Genomic DNA, 24,455 nt, shown 5'->3' on the forward strand with positions numbered 1-24,455 from the left:
GCCCCTAGGGCCTTGAGGTTCGCCGCCCTGCAATGAAGAAGAACGAACGAAGAACGAGGAAGAAGAAGAACTAGGGTTAAGGAGAAAAGATAAAAGATAAAAGTGGTAGATGAATTGATCGATTGTGTGTTGTTCAATCGGCCATCACCCCTCAGGTATATAAGAGGCGGCTGGACTTCCCGTGCAAGGAAAAGGCTTGGATTCACGTCCAAAACACTAGTCAAATTCGGATTGGTTTTGTCCGAACTTTCCAAAACTGTTCGGTTTAAACTGACTGCACCTTGCGGGTAACTTTTGAGGTGGTAAACGACCTCGGATGGAAACGAGCCCAAAAGCAATCTTGACCGTTTCGACGAGACGAACAACTTTTATGTTGAACGTTTTTTAATTAGAGTTCATCTTGAGGGTCAAATCGCTCGTGCAACACAGACTGTTATTCACGCTACTCATCAGACAGGGTGTCTGGTGGGGCGCGCCACTTTTGGTTCGTGATAGTGCTGTATTCGGATGGCTCTAACTTTTGCATACAAACTCGGATTGGAACGATTCTTATATCAAAATCGATCGTTTCGACGAGACGAAGACAATCCATGTATATCATTTTTCCGTACGAGGCAGTATCGGGGCGTAATATGCCGAATAGTGTTCTGAATACAAAATCTCAGTATTTCGAACACAACTTCGGCCTTCGAGATGAGATCAGATGGCGGTGGCCCAAACTTCAAAGATGTTCGTATCGACAATACGAAACTTTTTCATGTAGAACACTTCTCTATTTGAGGCCATTTTAAATAAGTTCTTGACTGTGCCAAAATCTGGTGTCAACAAATTCGGCAATGAATTCCTCCTTCGGCAGGATGCCTAAGAAACAATATGTCTTCCTTAAAATATATCTAAAGGTCTTCTATATAGATGAAGGCCTCGGCCGAGAAGCATCCGAACAAACCCTAGGGGAGGCTCACACCACGGCGGTGCACGGGCCCTTGGTGGGTCCCATCGGGTTGCCCTATCGCGAGCCTTCGTGATCCTTCCTGAGAGGAGTAATCGCCGACAGGCTCATGAATTTTGTGTCGAGGGAAACTGGTGGAACTGCCAAGCTTTGGCTTGCCGGCCAGATCGGGCTCAAGTGCACCATCAAGGCGTCCTATGTGGTTAAGACTTTGGAGTTGCTCAAGATCTGAAACTGCGAAGCCACAGATTATTATCACAGCGTTCGGGGGATATCATTAGCAAAAAGAGGTGTGTAACGTATGTGTGTATGCTGAGAGTAGATAAGTAGCTGAGTCCTGAGTGGACACCTTGAAGAGCGGGTGGAAGCTCCTGACCCGCGGGGGTGTCCCCGGCTTGAGCGGCTGGAGGATCACCGGTGGGATCAGGAATCTGGTGCTGAGGGTCGCTCCTGGAACTGCTAAGAGAAGAGGGAAGATAGCTGCACAGTCTCTTCATGAGTGAATCCAGCTGGGATGGCATTGATCCTCACTAAGTCAGTAGCCAGCTAGGCAAAGGACAGCTTAATTAGTTGATCACTAGTGTACCTCGTTCTGTCCATAGGAGATTGATGCGTGATGAATGCCTCCAAACTGCAGGTTCTTGTGTCGATACTTAGAATCTCCAAATCTCACCGATTACTGCGTGCGTTTAATTGTCGAGTGAAAAGGATGAATAAATAAATAAATAATTTAAGACAGAGAATTGAAAGAGAGGAATACGCGGCCGTTCAAACCACCGTGTGAGAAAACGAAGACTCTGCTTCAGACCACACCCGTCTAAGAATAAAAAAGACGATGGTATGTACTCCCTCCGTTCCGATTTACTCGTCGTGGTTTCGTTCAATGGTTTCGTTCAAATTTGAACTAAAACCACGACGAGTAAATCGAAACAGAGGGAGTACTTCAGACAAAAATTGTGGCCATGGGCGTTTTCAGAGTTGAGATTTTCAAAGTCTTGGTCGTACTAGCATTTCTTTTTGGCGAGAGAACTTTCCAATCTATTTATAATAAATTATGACAGTATAAAGACGACTAGAGGTAATAAAAATTACGACACGTGCATGGACCACTTACCAACGACTATAAACAACGGGGCGAGTCGAAGGCGTGCGCCGTGATCGCACTTTGACTTTTGCTAAAATACTCTTGTAATATTTTCACCTTCGCAACATTTTAGACCGAAGATAACTTGTCAAACTTTCTGGTGCGCCTGAAAGTTGTCGTTATGATCACCTTGTTACAAATGATGTTTGAGCAAGCCCAAAGCCCACCGTCCGGTTGGAAGTGACCGAGACACTCTCATGGTCAGAGGACTAAAACACATGCTAACACTCCATGTTATAACAAATGATTTTACACGATATAATCACAAAGTATAACAGACAAGTATTTGGTCGATTCAGTATGATCGTTCTTCTAATGTCATACCATCAATGTTATTTTAGGACTCGTTACACTTAACTTTATCCTGAAATCCGAAAAACATGATCACCAACAACACTTGAGCCGGTCTTAGAGGGGAGACCGGGAACCTATTATTTACTGTTTATCGTGCAAATGAGTTTTCCACTAAATCGTATATTTCAGGATCATAGAAGTTATAGCATCAAAATAAAATCTTAATTATGAATAACAGAAACATAATAATACAATGTTATTGCCTCTAGGGCATATTTCCAACACAAGGCAGCGCCTTCATGAAGGTTACGACACCGGAGCACCGCCACCGTCCGATCCGAGGATCAAAGTTTCCCCTGAAGCAACACAACAGGCAATGAGAGCCGCGATGACGCCTCTAAGAAGGGAACGAGCTTCGCTGTTGCCGGTCCGTCCGAAGATAGAACATGTTTTCACCGCGGCCAACGCTCACCACCACCGAATGGCATGCCCCGGCTACCACGCTGCCCACACGGCCATGGCAACCGGGCAGCACTGAGGCATAGGCTCTGCCCATGAGCACCGCATTACCACCAGCAGGTCCACCGCCCCGGCATCCAAGTCCTTAGCACTAACTCACCCCAAGACCCGCCGCTACCCCAACCAAAGATACGAGTGGAAATGCCCCATCTTTCGCACCCCTGGGCGGGCCCCAGCACCGAGACCCAATGGCCGGCCAAAAACTAGCCTCCATCGATCCATCCTGCAGCATCGAGCGCGAGACGAGTTCGGTCCTGCCATCTAGCGCAAGATGAGCACGTTCCTGCCGCCGGGCACGAGACGAGCTTCGACGAGTGATGGACCACCGCTGGGAGAGGGCCAACCCTTCGGCGAAAGTAGCATCAGACGGTGAGAAGAGGGATCGAAGGCCGAGCAACCACCATTGCTGAGGACCACCACCGCAGGCACGCAGTAGCAGTCACCAGCCTCTGCCGAACACAACCTGCGCCCCCTGCCGGCGTCAACTCCAGACCAGGCCTGGTCGGACCTGACCGGAGGACAACAAGGGTGCCACCACCTGGGGAGTCGACCAAAGAAGGCCTAGACCCCGCCTCCACATGCGCCAGGCCAAAGCACAAACGCCGCCCGAAGCAGAGCCACGAGTCCTCGAACCAGATCTGATCTGCCTCGACCTTGACGAGGACCATGTGCCGCCCCGACGCCCACAACCCCTTCCCATCACCGCCGGCTACCCATGCCTCCGCCGCCAGCTGATGCCACCGCGCCGCCACCCGACTCCGTCGGCCCACGCCACCAGGCGCTGAGCGGGGAAAGAACCCTCCCCCCCTCGCGCGCCAATGTTGGTCGTGTTGGTCGGGCTTTGCCCGTCAGCTTGACATGAAGGCGGCAAGGAGAGGCAAGGAGAGGAGGTGGGGAAGGAGAGGCCATGGGCCGATGGCTAGGGTTTCCTCTCCCGGCGCTCGTGGGACCATCGCGGGAGGAGGGAGTCATCAAAAACAGTAGGTGATGGGATCAAGTTTTCAAGTAAAGAAGTTGTTGAAGAGCATAATGAACATAATCTTGAGAACGAGAATTCCATTAAAACTACAATGGAGATGTCAAAGACTGGGGGGCAACAAGAAAATTCAAGGATCGGTGCAAGCACAACCAAAGAAAACAAAGGCCGATGTAAGAACAAAGGTAAAAAGCCGAAAGTCACTTTCGCGCAACTATTGGAAAAATATCAGAAGATAAGTGAGGAGAACAGTGCTTATCGACCAACTAATGCAAAAGCATCAAGATCACCCCCTAGGCGCAAATCCAAGGATTGATATTGGCAAGAAGAGAATTTGAATGCAACTTTTCATATCCTTATTTTCGGCCGCCAATGCCAATGTCGTGGATGCCTCCCTATGCTCACGTAAATTCATATCCCTCATGGGACAAGTATGATACAAGGACACAATCTCCATATTATTATAAACCATCTCGCCAATATTATGCAGCTCCAAGGAGACCAACGTTCAATGAACAGTCATATGTTCAAGACCGTTTCAATAAAAAAGAATCAGTACGGAGCACAAGGAAGAATAAGGAGGCGGTTGGGCAAGTCTACGACGTCAAAAGAGATGGTCGTAAGGGTGTCACTTCAGATATGATCTCCAATGAAAAAGAGCCAATTAAAGTGTTGACATTGGCTACAAAAGGCAATGAGCCAAGTCAATCAAGTGCCAAATCTGAAGGGAAGAAGTTGAGAGTGCACAAGGTAAAATAAGAATTGCCATTACTTCAAACAAAATCACATCCGGGGTGCCCACTCGGCTTATCGTATTGGCAAAAGAAGAAGTTGCAAAAGCTTAGTGCACAAGAACTTGAAAAGAGAATCATGGCATGGGTTCCCAAAGGAAGTATTCAAAATAAGAATTATGTGTGAGCTTCCTTTACAAGAAGTGCGACAAAGGTGAAGAAGGAAAATAGTGAAAACTATGAAGGACCAAGCCGAAGGTTTCAACATCTTCGGTCCACACATTATCCAGTTTATTCAACAATGTCGTTGATGCCTATGTCATGGAATTCGTCATCAGGTATGTTTGGTTACCCTCAATGTGCTTATTTTAATCCACGAATGCAATATAATTTCTTACATCATGAAAGGGGTATTACCAAATCATCATGTGTTTGATTAGCTTCACTTTTGTTGCTAATCTAAATGGCTGATATTTATCGTCCTAAGCACATAAAATATGGCCGATGAAGTGTTGACATCATCCTTAGAACAAGCCATGTGCAAGTTATGTTTCGGCACACAACATTTGCCGAAGAACAGGGGGGCATGTATTGACACCAAATTTTGGCATGGTCAAAAACACAATTAAGATGGAATCAAATGAAGAAGTGCTCAAAGCGAGAAAGTTCTGTATCGTCAAAAAGAGAAACTTTGATATTTGGGCCATAGCCATCCGATCTCATTTCTAAGACCGAAATTGTGTTTGAAGTACTGAGATTTTGTATTCAGACTACTATTCGGCTGATTACGCCCTCAAGAAGGCCTCGTATGGAAAAATGATTTACACGAATTGTCTTCGTCTCGTCGAAACGATCGATTTTGATATAAAAATCATCCTAATCCGATTTCTTATGAAAAATTTAGAGTTATCGGAATGCAGCTCTGTCAGGAGGCGCAATATGGCGCGCCCCACCAGATGCTATGTCTGATGGGTAGCGCGAGCAAACAGATGTTTTGCGTGACCGTTTTGACCAAGAAGATGACTTCAAATTGATAAACGTTCAACATAAAAGTTGTTCGTCTCGTCGAAACGAGTAAATATGCTTTTGGGCACGTTTTCATCCGAGGTGGTTTACTGCCACAAAAAAAGACTCGCAATGTGCAGTCAGTTTAAACCGAACAGTTTTGGAAAGTTCGGACAAAACCAATCCGAATTTGACTAGGGTTTTGGACGTGAATCCAAGCTTTTCCTTGCATGGAAAGTCCAGCCGCCTCTTATATACCTAAGGGGTGACGGCCGATTGAACAACATACAATCGAACAAATCATCTACCACTTTTTATCTTTACTTTTATGTCTCTCCCTTGTTCTTTCTTCCTCCTCGTTCTTCTTATTGCAGGGCGACGAACCTCGAGGCCTTAGGGGTGGTCAGGCCGACCTAGGGCAGCCCATAGCCGCCGCGGCGCCCTGACAGGGTCCCTCCCGGGCGTGTGGGGTTTCGGCTCCTCAAAAGCGCCCGCTGGATTGTTTGCGTACCGCGCTTCCGGACGGGTCTCCTTCTACGTCAGCTGCGGTGCATCACCCTCGACGTTGGGGGTACACGGTGACGTGTTCGTGTGTGAACACCTCCCATTCGAAATAAAAATTTGAACGTGCACAGTTCTTGATCAATTTGATTGGAGCAGTATAGTTTTACGATAAATGTCAATTTTTATTGGCTTAAAATGTCGCACATCAAGCGATACAATTATAAATAGCATACATCGTCCGGCCTCTACATAACCAGGATGCATATAGCCAAAACATGACACATAGACACACGTCGAATTCCCTATATGACATGTTGTGTCGAAAGAAAAATCAATATGACAATAGTGATACAGAAGTACGTAACCTCCATTCTAGGTCACTGTATCATGATCTCACAGCTATGCTGTCTTTTTAGAAGGGGGTTCATAAGGTACGTGTCCAGCGATAACAGCACCATCAGTTGCTGCCGCATCGGAGGATGAGGGGGTGAGTAGCATCGTCAAGGATAGCGTAGATGCTAAGCCGAGAGGTCCATAAATCCAGTACTTGGGCGAGCTTTTGGAACTGGTACGTCCTCCTAGGTCACGGATGAAGCATGTTTAGCGCGGGGATATGATCCATATGTAGCAAGAAAAAGATGTGTGTAATTGTATGAGAGCAGGTAGTTGAGTGCATATATACCTGCAGGAGGGGGTGGAGGCGTAACAGGTCTTGGCGCAGCGGAGGATGACGATGAGCGATAGCTCAGCAGTCGCTTCCCTTGTGACCTGAGTAGCACCAACTGAGAGCGCATAGATGCCGCCATTGATTCTCACGTACTAGCTAGCTATGCAAAGGGCAGCTTAGTGAGTTAGCTGGTCGATGACTGTCTAGCTCACTGATGACTGCCTCCAAACAAGCCCCTTGGGTGGGTACTTATACATCCAAGCACCCAGCTTAGCTACCTACCTTTCCCCAGTGAACTACTACTACCCGCGTTCGACGAGTCAAAATGACGACTAGAGTAAATAATCAGTTGAGAAGACAGAAAAAAGAGGGGGGAACGCGTCCGTTCCTACCACCACGCGAAGACGAAGACTGTACTTCAAAGTCCAGACCACGCACCCGTCAAAGAAGAAAAGGAAACTGCCCCCCAGACGAAAAATGTGGAGCTGGTGGCAGTCCCCACCCCCCACTGGGGTGACCGTGCAGATTAGGACGGATATTGGCCAGTCTCAAATGTCGTCCGAGTTTAACTCAAGCCTTAAATAAAAGATTACTCTCTGTATAGTTCAATACAGAAATACGATAGATAAAGCATGATAATCGTAATAGGCATGACAATTGAATGAAACAAAGATTTGATCAAATTAGAAGTGCAATCCGGTAGATAAGATAGAGAAATATCATGCCCATAAGAGTAGGGATATCCAAGTGTTTTTTGCCCTTCCCCTCGGTGACTAGGGCAACCCTCCAGATTTCATGGTCGGCCCATGGAATCGCCTCCACTATGTCTGCCGCTCTGACGCCCAGCGGTGGGGAGGGGATTCCAGCCTCCAGACGCCTTCGCTCCGGCTAGTATAGTTTAGGTTAGGGATTTTTGTACTAAAAGGTGTGGCACTCAGGCAGATGGCAGCGCTTCTTCTTCGAGTTTGTATTCGGGCTCCGATCCTCCTCGATTTTGTCGACCTTTACGTAGTCGATGGAGCTCCGGCATAGATTCCCGCCATCTCCTTGGGGCGGTGTGATTAGGGTTTCTCGTCGTGCATGCGCGACGACGAGATTTGACATCATTGATTCAGATCTATTCAAATTCTAAGGGTTCAACGCCGACAAATTCGGCTCCAGGACGCTGGTCCTTAGGGACACGTCCACAAAGACTTCCTAGTTGTCACCGACAAGGTCAACTCGGCTCCGATAGGGGAGCAACAACAGAGACGCGTCGGTGGCTCGTTCTGGCGGCTTTAGCGGTCGTTCATTTTTCTAGAGACTTCGATGTAATCTTTATTATGTTTGAGATACTTTACCGAAAAAGGCTTTCCCCCGCATTATATATAAAGCACAGATCATCAAGCACCCAGTACAAATATTTTGTGGTGGCTTCCCGAGGCCTGCTGTCCCATTTTGGGAATCACGCAGGAAAGTGAGATGGGAAAGTCGTAGACCATACAAAGCTATGGCATTGAAGGGTGGTCTCTGACGAGTCCAAATTTGCATCACATTTTACTTTTAGTTTTGTACCGTAGTCGTAGGTTTTGTCCGACATTTTACAACGTCCGCACAATCTTTCTTTCGATTTAACCAAAATCTTGATCGGCAGGAAATCTGGGGCATTAAATAAGAAAAACAAGATTATGGGTGAAAGTCACATTAATTAACGTGATGGGAACCCACCGTACAAGGAGCGATAATAAAGGAGCAAAACCCAGCCGCACGACAATCTTGAGAAGACGGCGCCTGTTACGAGCGCGCCTGCTCGTACCAGGTGATGTCGCCTCCCACATGTCGACTATTTCATCCCGATGTCCTCGGATCGTGAAGCAGAGTTACAGAGACCCCAGAAACTTCGACATAACAAAACCCTAGCTTCCGAAAGGGATCTAGAGGGGGAATCGATAGAAGGGCTTTACCAAAAAAGAGTTTCCCCCGCTTTGTATTTCAAAGCACCAACACCGATACAGGATCGCTAGGGCGAACAGCACATCAAGCCCAAAAGAAAAAGAAGAAGAAACAAATTGTTGGAAATATGCCCTAGAGGCAATAATAAATTGGTTATATATTATTATATTTCCTTGTTTATGATAATCATTTATTATCCATGCTATAATTATATTGATGGGAAACTCAGATACATGTGTGGGTACATAGACAACACCATGTCCCTAGTAAGCCTCTAGTTGACTAGCTCGTTGATTAATAGATGGTTACGGTTTTCTGACCATGGACATTGGATGTCGTTGATAACGGGATCACATCATTAGAAGAATGATGTGATGGACAAGACCCAATCCTAAGCCTAGCACAAAGATCGTAGTTCGTATGCTAAAGCTTTTCTAATGTCAAGTATCATTTCCTTAGACCATGAGATTGTGCAACTCCCGGATACCGTAGGAATGCTTTGGGTGCACCAAACGTCACAACGTAACTGGGTGGCTATAAAGGTGCACTACAGGTATCTCTGAAAGTGTCTGTTGGGTTGGCACGAATCGAGACTGGGATTTGTCACTCCGGTTGACGGAGAGGTATCTCTGGGCCCACTTGGTAGGACATCATCATAATGTGCACAATGTGACCAAGGGGTTGATCACGGGATGATGTGTTATGGAACGAGTAAAGAGACTTGCCGGTAACGAGATTGAACAAGGTATCGGCATACCGACGATCGAATCTCGGGCAAGTATAATACCGCTAGACAAAGGGAATTGTATACGGGATCGATTGAGTCCTTGACATCGTGGTTCATCCGATGAGATCATCGTGGAACATGTGGGAGCCAACATGGGTATCCAGATCCCGCTGTTGGTTATTGACCGGAGAACGTCTCGGTCATGTCTGCATGGTTCCCGAACCCGTAGGGTCTACACACTTAAGGTTTGATGACGCTAGGGTTATAAAGGAAGTTTGTATGTGGTTACCAAATGTTGTTCGGAGTCCCGGATGAGATCCCGGACGTCACGAGGAGTTCCGGAATGGTCCGGAGGTAAAGATTTATATATGGGAAGTCTTGTTTTGGTTGCCGGAAAAGTTTCGCACATTATCAGTATTGTACCGGGAGTGCTGAAAGGGGTCCGGGGTCCACCAGGGGGTCCACCTGCCCCGGGAGGGGGGGCACATGGGCTGGGGGGGGGGTGTGCGCCTTGGCCTATATGGGCCAAGGGCACCAGCCCCAAGAGGCCCATGCGCCAAGAGATAAGGGAAAGGGAGAGTCCTAAAAGGGGAAGGCACCTCCTAGGTGCCTTGGGGAGGATGGACTCCTCCCTAGCCGCACCCTTCCTTGGAGGAAGGGCCAAGGCTGTGCCCCCCCCTCTCCCTTGCCCCTATATATAGTGGAGGGGGGGGGAGGGCAGCCGCACCTGAAGCCCTGGCGCCTCCCTCCCTCCCGTGACACCTCCTCCTCTCCCGCAGGTGCTTGGCGAAGCCCTGCAAGATTGCCACGCTCCTCCACCACCACCATGCCGTTGTGCTGCTGCTGGATGGAGTCTTCCTCAACCTCTCCCTCTCTCCTTGCTGGATCAAGGCATGGGAGACGTCACCGGGCTGTACGTGTGTTGAACGCGGAGGTGGCGTCCGTTCGGCACTAGGATCTTCGGTGATTTGGATCACGACGAGTACGACTCCTTCAACCCCGTTCTCTTGAACGCTTCCGCTTAGCGATCTACAAGGGTATGTAGATGCACTCTCCTTCCCCTCGTTGCTGGTTTCTCCATAGATAGATCTTGGTGACACGTAGGATAATTTTGAAATTCTACTACGTTCCCCAACAGTGGCATCATGAGCTAGGTCTATTGCGTAGATTCTTTGCACGAGTAGAACACAAAGTAGTTGTGGGCGTTGATTTTGTTCAATATGCTTACCGTTACTAGTCCAATCTTGTTTCGACGGTATTGTGGGACAAAGCGGCCCGGACCGACCTTACACGTACTCTTACGTGAGACAGGTTCCACCGACTGACATGCACTTGGTGCATAAGGTGGCTAGCGGGTGCCAGTCTATCCCACTTTAGTAGAAACGGATTCGATGAAAAGGGTCCTTATGAAGGATAAATAGCAATTGGCATATCACGTTGTGGTTTTGCGTATGTAAGACACGTTCTTGCTAGAAACCCATAGCAGCCACGTAAAAACATGCAAACAACAATTAGAGGACGTCTAACTTGTTTTTGCAGGGTATGCTATGTGATGTGATATGGCCAAGAAGAATATGATGAATGATATGTGATGTATGAGATTGATCATGTTCTTGTAATAGGAATCACGACTTGCATGTCGATGAGTATGACAACCGGCAGGAGCCATAGGAGTTGTCTTTATTTATTGTATGACATGCGTGTCATTGAACAACGCCATATAATTACTTTACTTTATTGCTAACCGGTAGCCATAGTAGTAGAAGTAATAAGTTGGCAAGACAACTTCATGGAGGCACGATGATGGAGATCATGATGATGGAGATCATGGTGTCATGCCGATGACGATGATGATCATGGAGCCCCGAAGATGGAGATCAAAAGGAGCAAAATGATATTGGCAATATCATGTCACTTTTTGATTGCATATGATGTTTATCATGTTTATGCATCTTATTTGCTTAGAACGACGGTAGTAAATAAGATGACCCCTCATTAAAATTTCAAGAAAGTGTTCCCCCTAACTGTGCACCGTTGTGAAAGTTCGTCGTTTCGAAGCACCACGTGATGATCGGGTGTGATAGATTCTTACGTTCACATACAACGGGTGTAAGACAGATTTACACACGCGATACACTTAGGTTAACTTGACGAGCCTAGCATGTATAGACATGGCCTCGGAACACAAGAGACCGAAAGGTCGAGCATGAGTCGTATAGTAGATATGATCAACATGAAGATGTTCACCGATGATGACTAGTCCGTCTCACGTGATGATCGGACACGGCCTAGTTGACTCGGATCATGTAATCACTTAGATGACTAGAGGGATGTCTATCTGAGTGGGAGTTCATAAGATGAACTTAATTATCCTGAACATAGTCAAAAACCCTTTGTAAATTATGTCATAGCTCGCGCTTTAGTTCTACTGTTTTAGATATGTTCCTAGAGAAAATATAGTTGAAAATTGACAGTAGCAATTATGCAGACAGTAGAAGGCTTATGTCTTTAATGCACCGCTCGGTGTGCTAGACCTCGAACATGGTCTGTGGATGTTGCGAACATCTGACATACGCGTTTTGATGACTACATGATAGTTCGGTAATGTTAAACGGTTTAGAGTTGAGGCACCAAAGACGTTTTCGAAACATCGCGGAACATATGAGATGTTTCGAGGGCTGAAATTGGGATTTCAGGCTCGTGCCCACGTCAAGAGGTATAAGACCTCCGACGATTTTCTTAGCCTGCAAACTAAGGGAGAAAAGTTCAATCGTTGAGCTTGCGCTCAGATTGTCTGGGTACAACAATCACTTGAATCCAGTGGGAGTTGATCTTCTAGATGAGATAGTGATGTTTCTCCAAAGTCATTGCCACCAAGCTGCTAGAGCTTCGTGATGAACTATAACATATCAGGGATAGATATGATGATCCTTGAAGTATTCGCGATGTTTGACACCGCGAAAGTAGAAGTCAAGTAGGAGCATCAATTGTTGATGGTTGGTAAAACCACTAGTTTCAAGAAGGGCAAGGGCAACAAGGGATACTTCATGAAACGGCAAAACATTTGCTGCTCCAGTGAAGAAACCCAAGGTTGAACCCAAACCCGAGACTAAGTGCTTCTGTAATGAGAGAAACGGACACTGAAGCAGAATTACCCTAGATACTTGGTAGATGAGAAGGCTGGCAAGGTTGATAGAAGTATATTGGATATACATTATGTTAATGTGTACTTTACTAGTACTCCTAGTAGCACCTGGGTATTAGATACTGGTTCGGTTGCTAAGTGTTAGTAACTCGCATAAAAGCTACGGAATAAACGGAGACTAGCTAAAGGTGAGCTGACGATATGTGTTGGAAGTGTTTCCAAGGTTGATGTGATCAAGCATCGCACGCTCCCTCTACCATCGAGATTGGTGCTAAACCTGAATAGTGTTATTTGGTGTTTGCGTTGAGCATAGACATGATTGGATTATGTCTATCGCAATGTGGTTATTCATTTAAGGAGAATAATGGTTACTCTATTTATTTGAATAATACCTTCAATGGTCTTACACCTAAAAGAATGGTTTATTGAATCTCGATCGTAGTGATACACATCTTCATGCCAAAAGATATAAGATAGTAATGATAGTACCACGTACTTGTGGCACTGCCATGTAAGTCATAATGGTATAAAACGCATGAAGAAGCTCCATGTTGATGGATCTTTGGACTCACTCGTTTTTGAAAAGTTCGAGACATGCGAACCATGTCTATTGGTGTGTACGCATGAAGAAACTCCATGCAGATGGATCGTTTGGACTCACTTGATTTTGAATTACTTGAGATATGCAAATCATACCACATGGGCAAGATGACAGAAAAGCCTCATTTTCAGTAAAATGGAACAAGATAGCAACTTGTTGGAAGTAACACATTTTGATGTGAGCAGTCCAATGAGTATTGAGGCATGCAGTGAATATTGTTATGTTCTTACTTCACGGATGATTTAAGTAGATACTAAGTATATGTACTTGATGAAACACAAGTCTGAATTATTGAATGGTTCAAGTAATTTCAGAGTGAAGTTGAAGATCATCGTGACAAGAGGATAAAATGTCTATGATATGATCATAGAGATGAGTATCTGAGTTACGAGCTTTGGCACGCAATTAAGACCTTGTAGAAATTGTTTCACAATTAATACCGCCTGGAACACCATAGTGTGATGGTGTGTCCGAACATCATAGTTGCACCCTATTAGATATGGTGCGTACCATGATGTCTCTTATCTAATTACCACTATCGTTCATGGGTTAGGCATTAGAGACAACCGCACTCACTTTAATAGGGCACCACGTAATTCCGTTGAGACGACACCATTTGAACTATGGTTTGGAGAAACCTAAGTTGTCGTTTCTTAAAAGTTTGGGGCTGCGACGCTTATGTGAAAAAGGATTCATCGTGATAAGCTCGAACCCAAAGCGGATAAATACATCTTCATAGGATACCCAAAATGGTTGGGTATGCCTCCTATCTCTAATCCGGAAGCAAAAGTAATTGTTTCTAGAAACGGGTCCTTTGTCGAGGAAAAGTTTCTCTCGAAAGAATTGAGTGGGAGGATGGTGGAGACTTGATGAGGTTATTGAACCATCACTTCAACCAATGTGTAGCAGGGCACAGGAAGTTGTTCATGTGGCACCTACACCAATTGAAGTGGAAGCTGATGATAGTGATCATGAAACTTCGGATCAAGTCACCACCAAACCTCATAGGTCGACAAGGATGCATACTGCTTCAGAGTAATACGTGTTCCTGTCTTGGAGGTCATGTTCCTAGACAACAATGAACCTACGAGCTATGGAGAAGCGAGGGTGGGCCCGGATTCCGATGAATAGCTCGAGGCCATAAATCCGAGAAAGGATCCATGACTTTGGAAGAAATACTTGATGGTCGTAAGGCCGTTGGGTACAGATGGATTTTAAAAGAAAGACAGACAATGATGGTAAGTATCACCATTAAGAAAGCTCGACTTGTCGTTAAGATGTTTTCCGACAAGTTCAAGGAGTTGACTACGATGAGACTTTCTCACTCGTAGCGATGCGAAGAATCTGTTGGGATTATATTAGCAATTACTGCATGATTTATGAAATCTTGTAGATAGGATGTCAAAACATTGTTTCCTCGATGTTATACTTGAGGAAAGGTTGTATGTGATACAACCAGAAGGTTTTGCCAATCCTGAAAGACGCTAATAAGTATGCATATCTCCAGCAATCCTTCTTAGTATTGGAGTAAGCATCTCGGAGTTGGAATGTACGCTTTGATGAGATGATCAAAGATTTTGGGTTTATACAAAGTTTATGAGAAACTTGTATTTCCAAAGAAGTGAGTGGGAGCACTATAGAATTCCTGATGAGTATATGTTGTTGACATATTGTTGATCAGAAATGATGTAGAATTTCTGGAAAGCATATAGGGTTATTTGAAAAGTGTTTTTCAATGAAAAAACCTGGATTAGGCTACTTGAACAATAAGCATCAAGATCTATAAGATAGATCAAAATGCTTAATAGTACTTTCAAATGAGCACATACCTTGACATGATCTTGAAGGTGTTCAAGATGGACCAGTCAAAGAAGGAGTTCTTGCCTGAGTTGTGAGGTATGAAGTGAAGAGTTAAAGCTCGACCACGGTAGAAGAGAGACAAAGGACGAAGGTCATCCCCTATGCTTCAGACGTAGGCTCTATAGTGTGCTATGCTATGTACCGCACTGGAAGTGTGCCTTGCCATGAGTCAGTCAAGGGGTACAAGAATGATCCAGGAATAGATCATTGGACATCGGTCAAAATTGTCCTTGGAGTAAATAAAGGACATGTTTCTCGATTATGGAGGTGATAAAGAGTTCTGCGTAAAGGGTTACGTCGATGCAAGCTTTAACACCTATCCGAATGACTCTGAGTAGCAAACCGGATACGTATAGTGGAGCAACCATTTGGAATAGCTTCAAGTGGAGCGTGGAAGCAGCATTTACAATATGACATAGAGAATTGCGAAGTACATACGGATCTGAATGTTGCAGACCTATTGACTAAAACCTCTCTCACAAGCAAAACATGATCAAACCCCAGAACTCATTGAGACTTAATCACATGGTGATGTGAACTAGTTTAGACACTACTGAACTCTTTGGATGTTGGTCACATGGCGATGTAACCTATCAGTGTTAATCACATGGCGATGTGAACTAGATTATTGACTCTAGTGCAAGTGGGAGACTATTGGAAATATGCCCTAGAGGCAATAATAAATTGGTTATATATTATTATATTTCCTTGTTCATGATAATCGTTTATTATCCATGCTATAATTGTATTGATGGGAAACTCAGATACATGTGTGGGTACATAGACAACACCATGTCCCTAGTAAGCCTCTAGTTGACTAGCTCGTTGATCAATAGATGGTTACGATTTCCTGATCATGGACATTGGATGTCGTTGATAACGGGATCACATCATTATAAGAATGATGTGATGGACAAGACCCAATCCTAAGCCTAGCACAAAGATCGTAGTTCGTATGCTAAAGCTTTTCTAATGTCAAGTATCATTTACTTAGACCATGAGATTGTGCAACTCCCGGATACCGTAGGAATCCTTTGGGTGCACCAAACGTCACAACGTAACTGGGTGGCTATAAAGGTGCACTACAGGTATCTCCGAAAGTGTCTGTTGGGTTGGCACGAATCGAGACTGGGATTTGTCACTCCGGTTGACGGAGAGGTATCTCTGGGCCCACTCGGTAGGACATCATCGTAATGTGCACAATGTGACCAAGGGGTTGATCACGGGATGATGTGTTACGGAACGAGTAAAGAGACTTGCCGGTAACGAGATTGAACAAGGTATCGGCATACCGACGATCGAATCTCGGGCAAGTATAATACCGCTAGACAAAGGGAATTGTATGCGGGATCGATTGAGTCCTTGACATCGTGGTTCATCCGATGAGATCATCGTGGAACATGTGGGAGCCAACATGGGTATCCAGATCCCGCTGTTGGTTATTGACCAGAGAACGTCTCGGTCATGTCTGCATGGTTCCCGAACCCGTAGGGTCTACACACTTAAGGTTTGATGACGCTAGGGTTATAAAGGAAGTTTGTATGTGGTTACCAAATGTTGTTCGGAGTCCCGGATGAGATCCCGGACGTCACGAGGAGTTCCGGAATGGTCCGGAGGTAAAGATTTATATATGGGAAGTCTTGTTTTGGTTGCCGGAAAAGTTTCGCACATTATCGGTATTGTACCGGGAGTGCTGAAAGGGGTCCGGGGTCCACCAGGGGGTCCACCTGCCCCGGGAGGGGGGGGGCACATGGGCTGGGGGGGGGGGGTGTGCGCCTTGGCCTATATGGGCCAAGGGCACCAGCCCCAAGAGGCCCATGCGCCAAGAGATAAGGGAAAGGGAGAGTCCTAAAAGGGGAAGGCACCTCCTAGGTGCCTTGGGGAGGATGGACTCCTCCCTAGCCGCACCCTTCCTTGGAGGAAGGGCCAAGGCTGCGCCCCCCCTCTCCCTTGCCCCTATATATAGTGGAGGGGAGATAGGGCAGCCGCACCTGAAGCCCTGGCGCCTCCCTCCCTCCCGTGACACCTCCTCCTCTCCCGCAGGTGCTTGGCGAAGCCCTGCAGGATTGCCACGCTCCTCCACCACCACCACGCCATTGTGCTGCTGCTGGATGGAGTCTTCCTCAACCTCTCCCTCTCTCCTTGCTGGATCAAGGCATAGGAGATGTCACCGGGTTGTACGTGTGTTGAACGCGGAGGTGCCGTCCGTTCGGCACTAGGATCTCCGGTGATTTGGATCACGACGAGTACGACTCCTTCAACCCCGTTCTCTTGAACGCTTCCGCTTAGCGATCTACAAGGGTATGTAGATGCACTCTCCTTCCCCTCGTTGCTGGTTTCTCCATAGATAGATCATGGTGACACGTAGGAAAATTTTGAATTTCTGCTACGTTCCCCAACACAAATGCCAACAACGACAACTTGACTAAGCGCGGATGACCTGCCACCGCTACGCACTCCAGAGACATACCACCACAACCCGAGGCTCCGAACCGCCGCGTACCAAGCAACACCTCCAAGAAGGAATACGACGCCGACGACGCTGCTGCTCGGACAAGTCCTAGAGTTTCCCCTGACACACGGAGGGAGGTGGGGGATGGATATCACCGACACCCTCCAGGAAGGAATGGTGGCACCCGCAGGTGTCACCGCATCGGAGCCGAAGACCCGGCAAGGTTTTCTCCCGCATTCCAACCCCACCGCACAATGGACCGGAGCCGACCAGCCGGACCGCCGCCCACCACCATGCGTCATCGCGGTTGCGCGGCCACCCACGCCGCCTCACTGCGGACACCAACACAAGGCCAAGAGGACCGGAGAGAAGCGCCCCATGGAGGGAGAAGCAACACCGGAGCCGAACGGGAGGGAACCACCTCCACCGCCGTCGTGCGGGAGGCCAGAACCTCCGGCTCCATCGCAACCAGCATCTCAACCAGTGAGACTCAGCCATGGACCATCGTCATTACCATCCCCTATCCATCTCTATGTAATACCAAAACCTAGGTGAAAACCTATGTTTATTACTTTGTGTTAGACTGTATAATACGCAGCCTCTGTACATGCCTTGTATTCTGTATTGTACACCTTGGTGTACCTCTCTATATATATATGAGATAGCCACACCCGTGTCGAGCAGTTTCCCAACAACCACGTTTTACATGGTATCAGATTAGGTCGGTCTCATGTCTTCTGCTGTCGCCGCCTCTCTCTCGATCTCCGCCGCCGCCGCGATTCCCGCGGCCGCCGTCGCTCCGCCGTTTGTTGCCTGTCAGTTATCGTTCCTGGCGTCTGGTCTGCTGGCCTGGGTCCACTCCGGGTCGGCCGCTGCGGCGGCGCCCCCGTCCCGCCCTCACCTATCTACCTTGTTGCATCTGCGCCGTTCGGCGCTGATCCGGTGGCCCCCTACGGGGCACCTCCCTCTGCACACGGGGCTCCACCGTCCTATGGTGGAGTTGCATCTGTGTACCCGCCCTGCGGGGCGCCTCTGCCCCTGTCCTACGCCTCCCATCCGCCACCGCCGATGGGCTACGACGTCTATCTGCCGCCACTGGAGACAGAGGTCTCCTTGCCTGTTCCCGTTGCTGCAACGCCTTCGGGGTTTTACCCACCTGCCTATGGGCCGCTTGCCCCGCAGCCGATGCCATTTGTTCCTGGGGATCAGACTGCGGCCGCGTCGCTGTTCTACTTTGCGCACCTCATACCGGTGAAGCTCATGCCGAACAATTACTTGGCATGGTGTACAGAGGTGTTGCCCCTTCTCCGTAGCCGCTACCTCAAGGGTTACGTCGATGGTACCCTGCCGTGTCCACCATCGTATCACCCGTCGTACCATGCATGGGTGGCCTTGGATCATGCCATCATTTCCGCCATCTAGTCCTTGCTCACGGAAGGTGTCTCGTCGCTTGCTTGTCCTCTTCGTTGCCACCTCTCGGGATGTGTGGTCTACTCAGCACATGAGCTTCACATCTCAGAAGCAGGCACGTGCTCATGCCATCCGCACCGAGCTTGGGGAGACCAAGCTTCTTGACCTTAGCATCACCGACTACTTCAACAAGATGACGAGCCTCACCGACACTCTGGCCTCCATTGGCTAGCATCTTCGTCCAGAGGATTTTACCACCTTTGTCATGAATGGGTTGGACGACGACTATGATAACCTCACCGAGAACATCAATGGTCGTGACACCCCGCTCCAGCCCTGTGAGCTCTACTCACGCCTCCTCGCTATGGAACAACGTGTCAACTCCCGCCGCGCCAACCCGAGCTTTGCTTCTATGAATGCTGCCACTCACGGCAAAGGGAAGCCCTACAAGCCACCTGCTGGAGGCAAGGTGGTGCCTCCGTCTCCATAGAACTCGTGGCCTCCCGCAGATGGTTCCATGCCACGACCAGGGGTGGCCGCCCGTGTGCCTCCTGCCCCTCATGCGGGGTTCAGCTCCCCTGCCAGCTTTGCGCTCTTACGGAGCACATCGCCTCCCGCTGTCATCGCCGCTTTAACCAGGACTTCCTTGGCATTGGCAACAACGGCAAAGGCAACGATAAACAGGTTGCCTTGGCAACTCATGAGCATGGACACACTCCATCATATCATATTGACTCGACATGGTACATGGATACGGGTGCTACTCGCATCACCTAACGAGTGAGATGGGCAAGCTCTCCACTCATGAGCCATATCGTGGTCATGATCAGGTTCGCACCAACAACGAAGTAGGTATGCACATATCACATGTTGGTCAGGCTTTGCTTCTTACTCATAAACCCATACAGTTGCATCTTCTCAATGTCCTTCAAGTTCCTTCCGCTACACGTAGTTTGTTGTCTGTTCAAAACTCTAAGAAGAACATCCCTCGTGTCTTGGGCATTGATAAAACAATGAAAAGGGTGAAACTCAGTGAAGACATTATTATCAAGGCCCAGGACATGAGGGACGTTCCTATTAGAGGTCGCTTGTGCCATGGACTCTATGCACTTGATGTGCCGCCTGTCCATCAGGTTTTTAGCGGTGTGCGTGTGTCGTCTACTCATTGGCACGTGCGGCTTGGTCATCCTGCCACTCTCATAGTCCATCATGTTCTTCGTCGTCATGATCTTCTAGTTGTTGTGTCCAATAAAATTGTTGAAACAGTTTGTGATGCCTATCACCAAGGCAAGCATTATCAACTTCCGTTTTCAGAGTCGAGTCGTGCAGTTAAAACTTCACCTGAGATTGTGTATTCTGATGTGTGGGGGCATGCCCAAACATCCGTTAGTGGCCATAATTATTATGTCAGTTTTATTGATGCTTATAGTCAATTTACTTGGTTTATCTTATTAAGCGTAAATCTGATATGTTCAATGTTTTTCTGTAATTTCAAGCACATGTTGAGTGTCTCCTTAAGCATAAAATTATACATACCCAATCTGATTGTGGGGGGAGAATCACAACCTCAATGGGTTCTTCAACAAGCTTGGGATTTCGCATCGTGTGTCTTGTCCTCATACGCATCAGTAGAATGGCACTACTAAACGTAAGCATCGTCATATTGTTGAAACTGGCCTTGCTTTGCTTGCTCATGCATCAGTTTCTTTTCGCTTTTGGAGTGATGATTTTTTCCATCGTCTATTTTATTATTAATAGGCTTCCTACACGACTCCTTGGGATGAAAACACCGCTTGAACTCTTACTTAATGAAACTCCAGATTATATGTTCCTCAAAGTTTTTGGGTGTGCGTGTTGGCCTCACCTTCTCCCCTATAATAAGCGTAAGCTAGAGTTTTGGTCCAAAAAATGAGTTTTTCTTGGGTATAGTTCTCTTCAAAAATGGTACAAGTGCCTTCATGTTCCGTCTAACCGTGTCTACATCTCACGTGATGTTGTGTTTGACGAGAATGTGTTCCCATTTTCATCAGTTCCTCTTGCTCACACCACTATGACACCACCTTTGCGTTCCACCTCTCTGTCGCCTGATCAATTTGTTGATATTGCATACTCTCCTACGTTGCTTCCTAACCATGCCGCAGGTATCGGTCGTGGAGCTCGTCTCGAGTTGATGGAGGGTCAGGAGCCAGCCGCTATACTTGAGGGGTGGTGGTGGTGGTCATGTGCATGCCCCATGCATGCCTAGGCCGCCCTCGCCTGCTCTGTCGCCTGAGCCGACCTCGCTGTCGCCTAGGCTGGCCTCGCCCGGGTCAGGAGCAGCCTCCCTGGGACTCTTCGACGGGGCTCCTACCAGGACGTCTTCACCAAGCCTCGTGACCAGCTCGGCTGCGTCGCCTGGCTCATCATCAATAGCGGCCTCGCCGACCGCGTCTCCTGACGCGCCTTCCGCGTCGCCGTCACCACCTCCGACGCCACTAGCTGCTGCTACTAAGCGGCCTCACACATACATTCAGTCTGGTATCGTTTGTCCCAAGCAACGCATGGACGGGATGGTTGCATGGCTTGCAACTTGTGTGGCACAGTTGTAGGATGATCCGTCTGCTGAACCACGACACTTTCAGGCTGCTCTCGGGATTCTACTGGTGTAGTGCCATGGAGCAGGAGTATCAGGCACTGTTGAAAAATGGTACTTGGCAGTTAGTTCCTCTAGTCTCTGGTGTCAATATTATTGATTTCAAGTGGGTCTTCAAGGTTAATAGGCATGTTGATGGTTCTATTGAATGCTATAAAGCACGGTTAGTGGAAAAATGGTTCAACCAACAGTATAGTCTTGATTATGAGGATACTTTTAGCTCGGTTGTTAAGCCAATTACCATTCGACTGCTGCTTTCTTCGGCTGTTACTCGAGGCTGGTCTCTTCGCCAACTGGATGTCCAGAATGCCTTTATGCATGGTGTCTTGGAGGAGGAGGTTTACATGCGTCAGCCCCGGGCTTTGTTGATCCTGATCGTCCTCATCATTTGTGCCGCCTGGTCAAGGCGCTTTATGGGCTGAAGCACGTCCCTCATGCATGGCATGCCAGGCTTGGCTCCGTTCTTCGGACCCTTGGTTTTGTTCCATCCATGACTAATACCTCGCTCTTCCTTCTTCGTCGGCCTGAGGTGACGATGTATATACTGGTCTACATTGATGAAATTATTTTCATTAGCTCCTCCGATGCTGCTGCTGACCGTCTTTTTTCTGCCTTGAGTGGTGATTTTGTCGTGAAGGACCTGGGCACTTTGCATTACTTCCTAGTATTGGAAGTCTCTCGGTCCTTTGTTGGGTTCACCCTCACACAACACAAGTACTCTCTGGACATATTGAGACAAGGAGGTATGCTTAAGTGCAAACATGCTATGACTCCTATGTCTGCCACTGATCGCTTGTATCTGGGATCCCCTCACTTACGATGATGCCACTGAATACCGCAGTATTGTTGGTGGCCTGCAGTACTTGACTATCACTCGGCCTGACATCTCCTATGTAGTCAATCGTGTGTGTCAGTATCTTCATGCTCCTCAGACTTCACATTGGTTAGCTGTAAAGCGTAGAATACATCTGTCTTACTGCCTCCACTACTAGGGAAAACCCTAGCAGTAGCGCAGGTATTTTTCCTATCAGTAGCGCGGGACGTCGCGTTACTGATAAGGCGCTACAGCTAACGTGTAGCAGTAGCACATGTCATCCCACACTACTTCTATACATGGCTAGCAGTAGAGCGTTTTAGGTAAGAGCGTTGCTGCTAATATCTGCAGCGCTTTTTAAAAGTAAGCGCTACTGGTAAGGGAGAGCTACTGCTAACTTTGTTCCCCCTCGCTACTGCTAGTTTTATTAGTTTCTGTTTTTTATGCATATTTGTTTTGTATTTGAATAGGCTTTATACAATAATCTTTAGCATATCATACACATACAAATGTAATCATAGCATATACATACAAACAGTCTCATCAAATCATGTCATCATCATAATCATCATCCAACACAAAGTGGTCTCTTGTCATCATCTCAAAAATAGCGATACAAGTCTCAATTACTTGCAACTACATCGTCATCCATCTAAAAAATGATATACGCGAGAAGAGCTACACTATGAGTGAGAGCGGAACTATGAAGTACATGAGTTCGTATCCCTCTCTCGCATTAGCGTGAACCTAAACTAACTACTGGCTTTCACTCGGAAACCAGAAATCGGTACACCTGGGCTTGACACTCCGGCCACTCGTCGTATACTCCTGGCGTAGCACTTCTTTGCCATCGATGATCTATGCACCTGCATTGTCACATGAGTCGATGATATGCAACATATATAGTTGAGCAACAGAAAGAGACAGACTTGGCAAAAATAGAAGCAACATATCATAAGCATAAATAACAAAGTTCATCGTACCCAAAATGCCCTAACTAGAGTGATCTTCGCTAGTCGAGGAGGAGGACGGTTTAATTACATCACAAATAAAGTTTCGCCGTGCATAACTCAAAGTTTTGTCATACAGAAAGTATGGACTAAACGGACACATTGTCATATATCGACAATCACTCCAACATGTCGTGCCATCCATCCATGTCAGGGAGAAAGTCCCTGAGCCTAGTGAAAGGCTTCATGTCGAGACGCTGAGAGGCTACGCGTGTTCGGACGTCTTCCCGCAACATTTCTCCTTGTTCGTAGAACATCCCTGTTTTTTCAAGGACCTCCTTCATGATGATTTGGGCAAGTTCGCGCTGGATGTGATAGAACTCAGCTCGAAGTCGATGATCCTCGATATCTCCTAAGTGCTTTTCCCATTGCAGAATATGGGCATCGCTGGATTTAGGTGACATGCGAAGTTTCTGGTGATCCCGTCTGTACTCCAGCATGTGGTGTAGGACATAGAATCCATCATTAAGAGAATCACTCGGTTGCTGGATGCAGCAGAAGTTGGTCTTATGGCTGAAGGCGGGCCTGCCGTTCCTTGTCTTCTTGTCGTTGACCTCTCCACCCCCTTTGTCATAGTAAAAGATAGCACTGTCGAGAACAGACTTGATGTGGGTGTAATCCTTTTTAGTAATGTTCTTCGACGAGTCCAAGTAAAGAGCATGGGAGTATCAAGGGTAGAGGATGATGAGGACGGCGCGCCCGCGCTGCGCAAAATAAGTACACCTCAAATTAATTAGCCTCCACCGTGCAAATGAATGATTGAAATCGAAGGAAGGATATCCGCACGGATGACTTACAGGGGATGATAAGGCACGAGAATAGCCTCCTTGTCCTTATTGGCGAGCATGAAAATTGATGAGGTAGTCCCTCTTGAATTCACAGTGCTTTGCGCAGACTGCTAAGAAGCCCTCGTGCATGAAGTACGGGTCAGCGACACAGATAAAAGGTATCTTCTTAATCCTGACGAGGTAGTTCATGTGCAAGGCATAAAGGCGGACAAACGTAAAATCCAGCTTCTTCTAGTGATACATGTCGAAGATGTAATCGAATCGAAGGAATAACTTGTCCGCGGGGAATGTGTCA

The 24,455-nt window shown here is 47.2% G+C and overlaps 1 long non-coding RNA gene across 1 annotated transcript; it reads right to left on the reverse strand.

The window, feature by feature from the left end:
* Positions 1 to 6,439: 6,439 nt before the first annotated feature.
* On the reverse strand, positions 6,440 to 7,005 carry LOC123089543 (uncharacterized). Its single transcript, XR_006442313.1, has 2 exons — positions 6,805 to 7,005; positions 6,440 to 6,700 (listed from the first exon to the last, which is right to left on the reverse strand). It is a non-coding gene; the product is annotated as an uncharacterized lncRNA (long non-coding RNA).
* Between the last annotated feature and the right edge of the window lie 17,450 nt (positions 7,006 to 24,455).

The sequence above is a fragment of the Triticum aestivum genome, chromosome 4B (assembly GCF_018294505.1).
Source record: "Triticum aestivum cultivar Chinese Spring chromosome 4B, IWGSC CS RefSeq v2.1, whole genome shotgun sequence".
NCBI lineage: Eukaryota > Viridiplantae > Streptophyta > Magnoliopsida > Poales > Poaceae > Triticum > Triticum aestivum.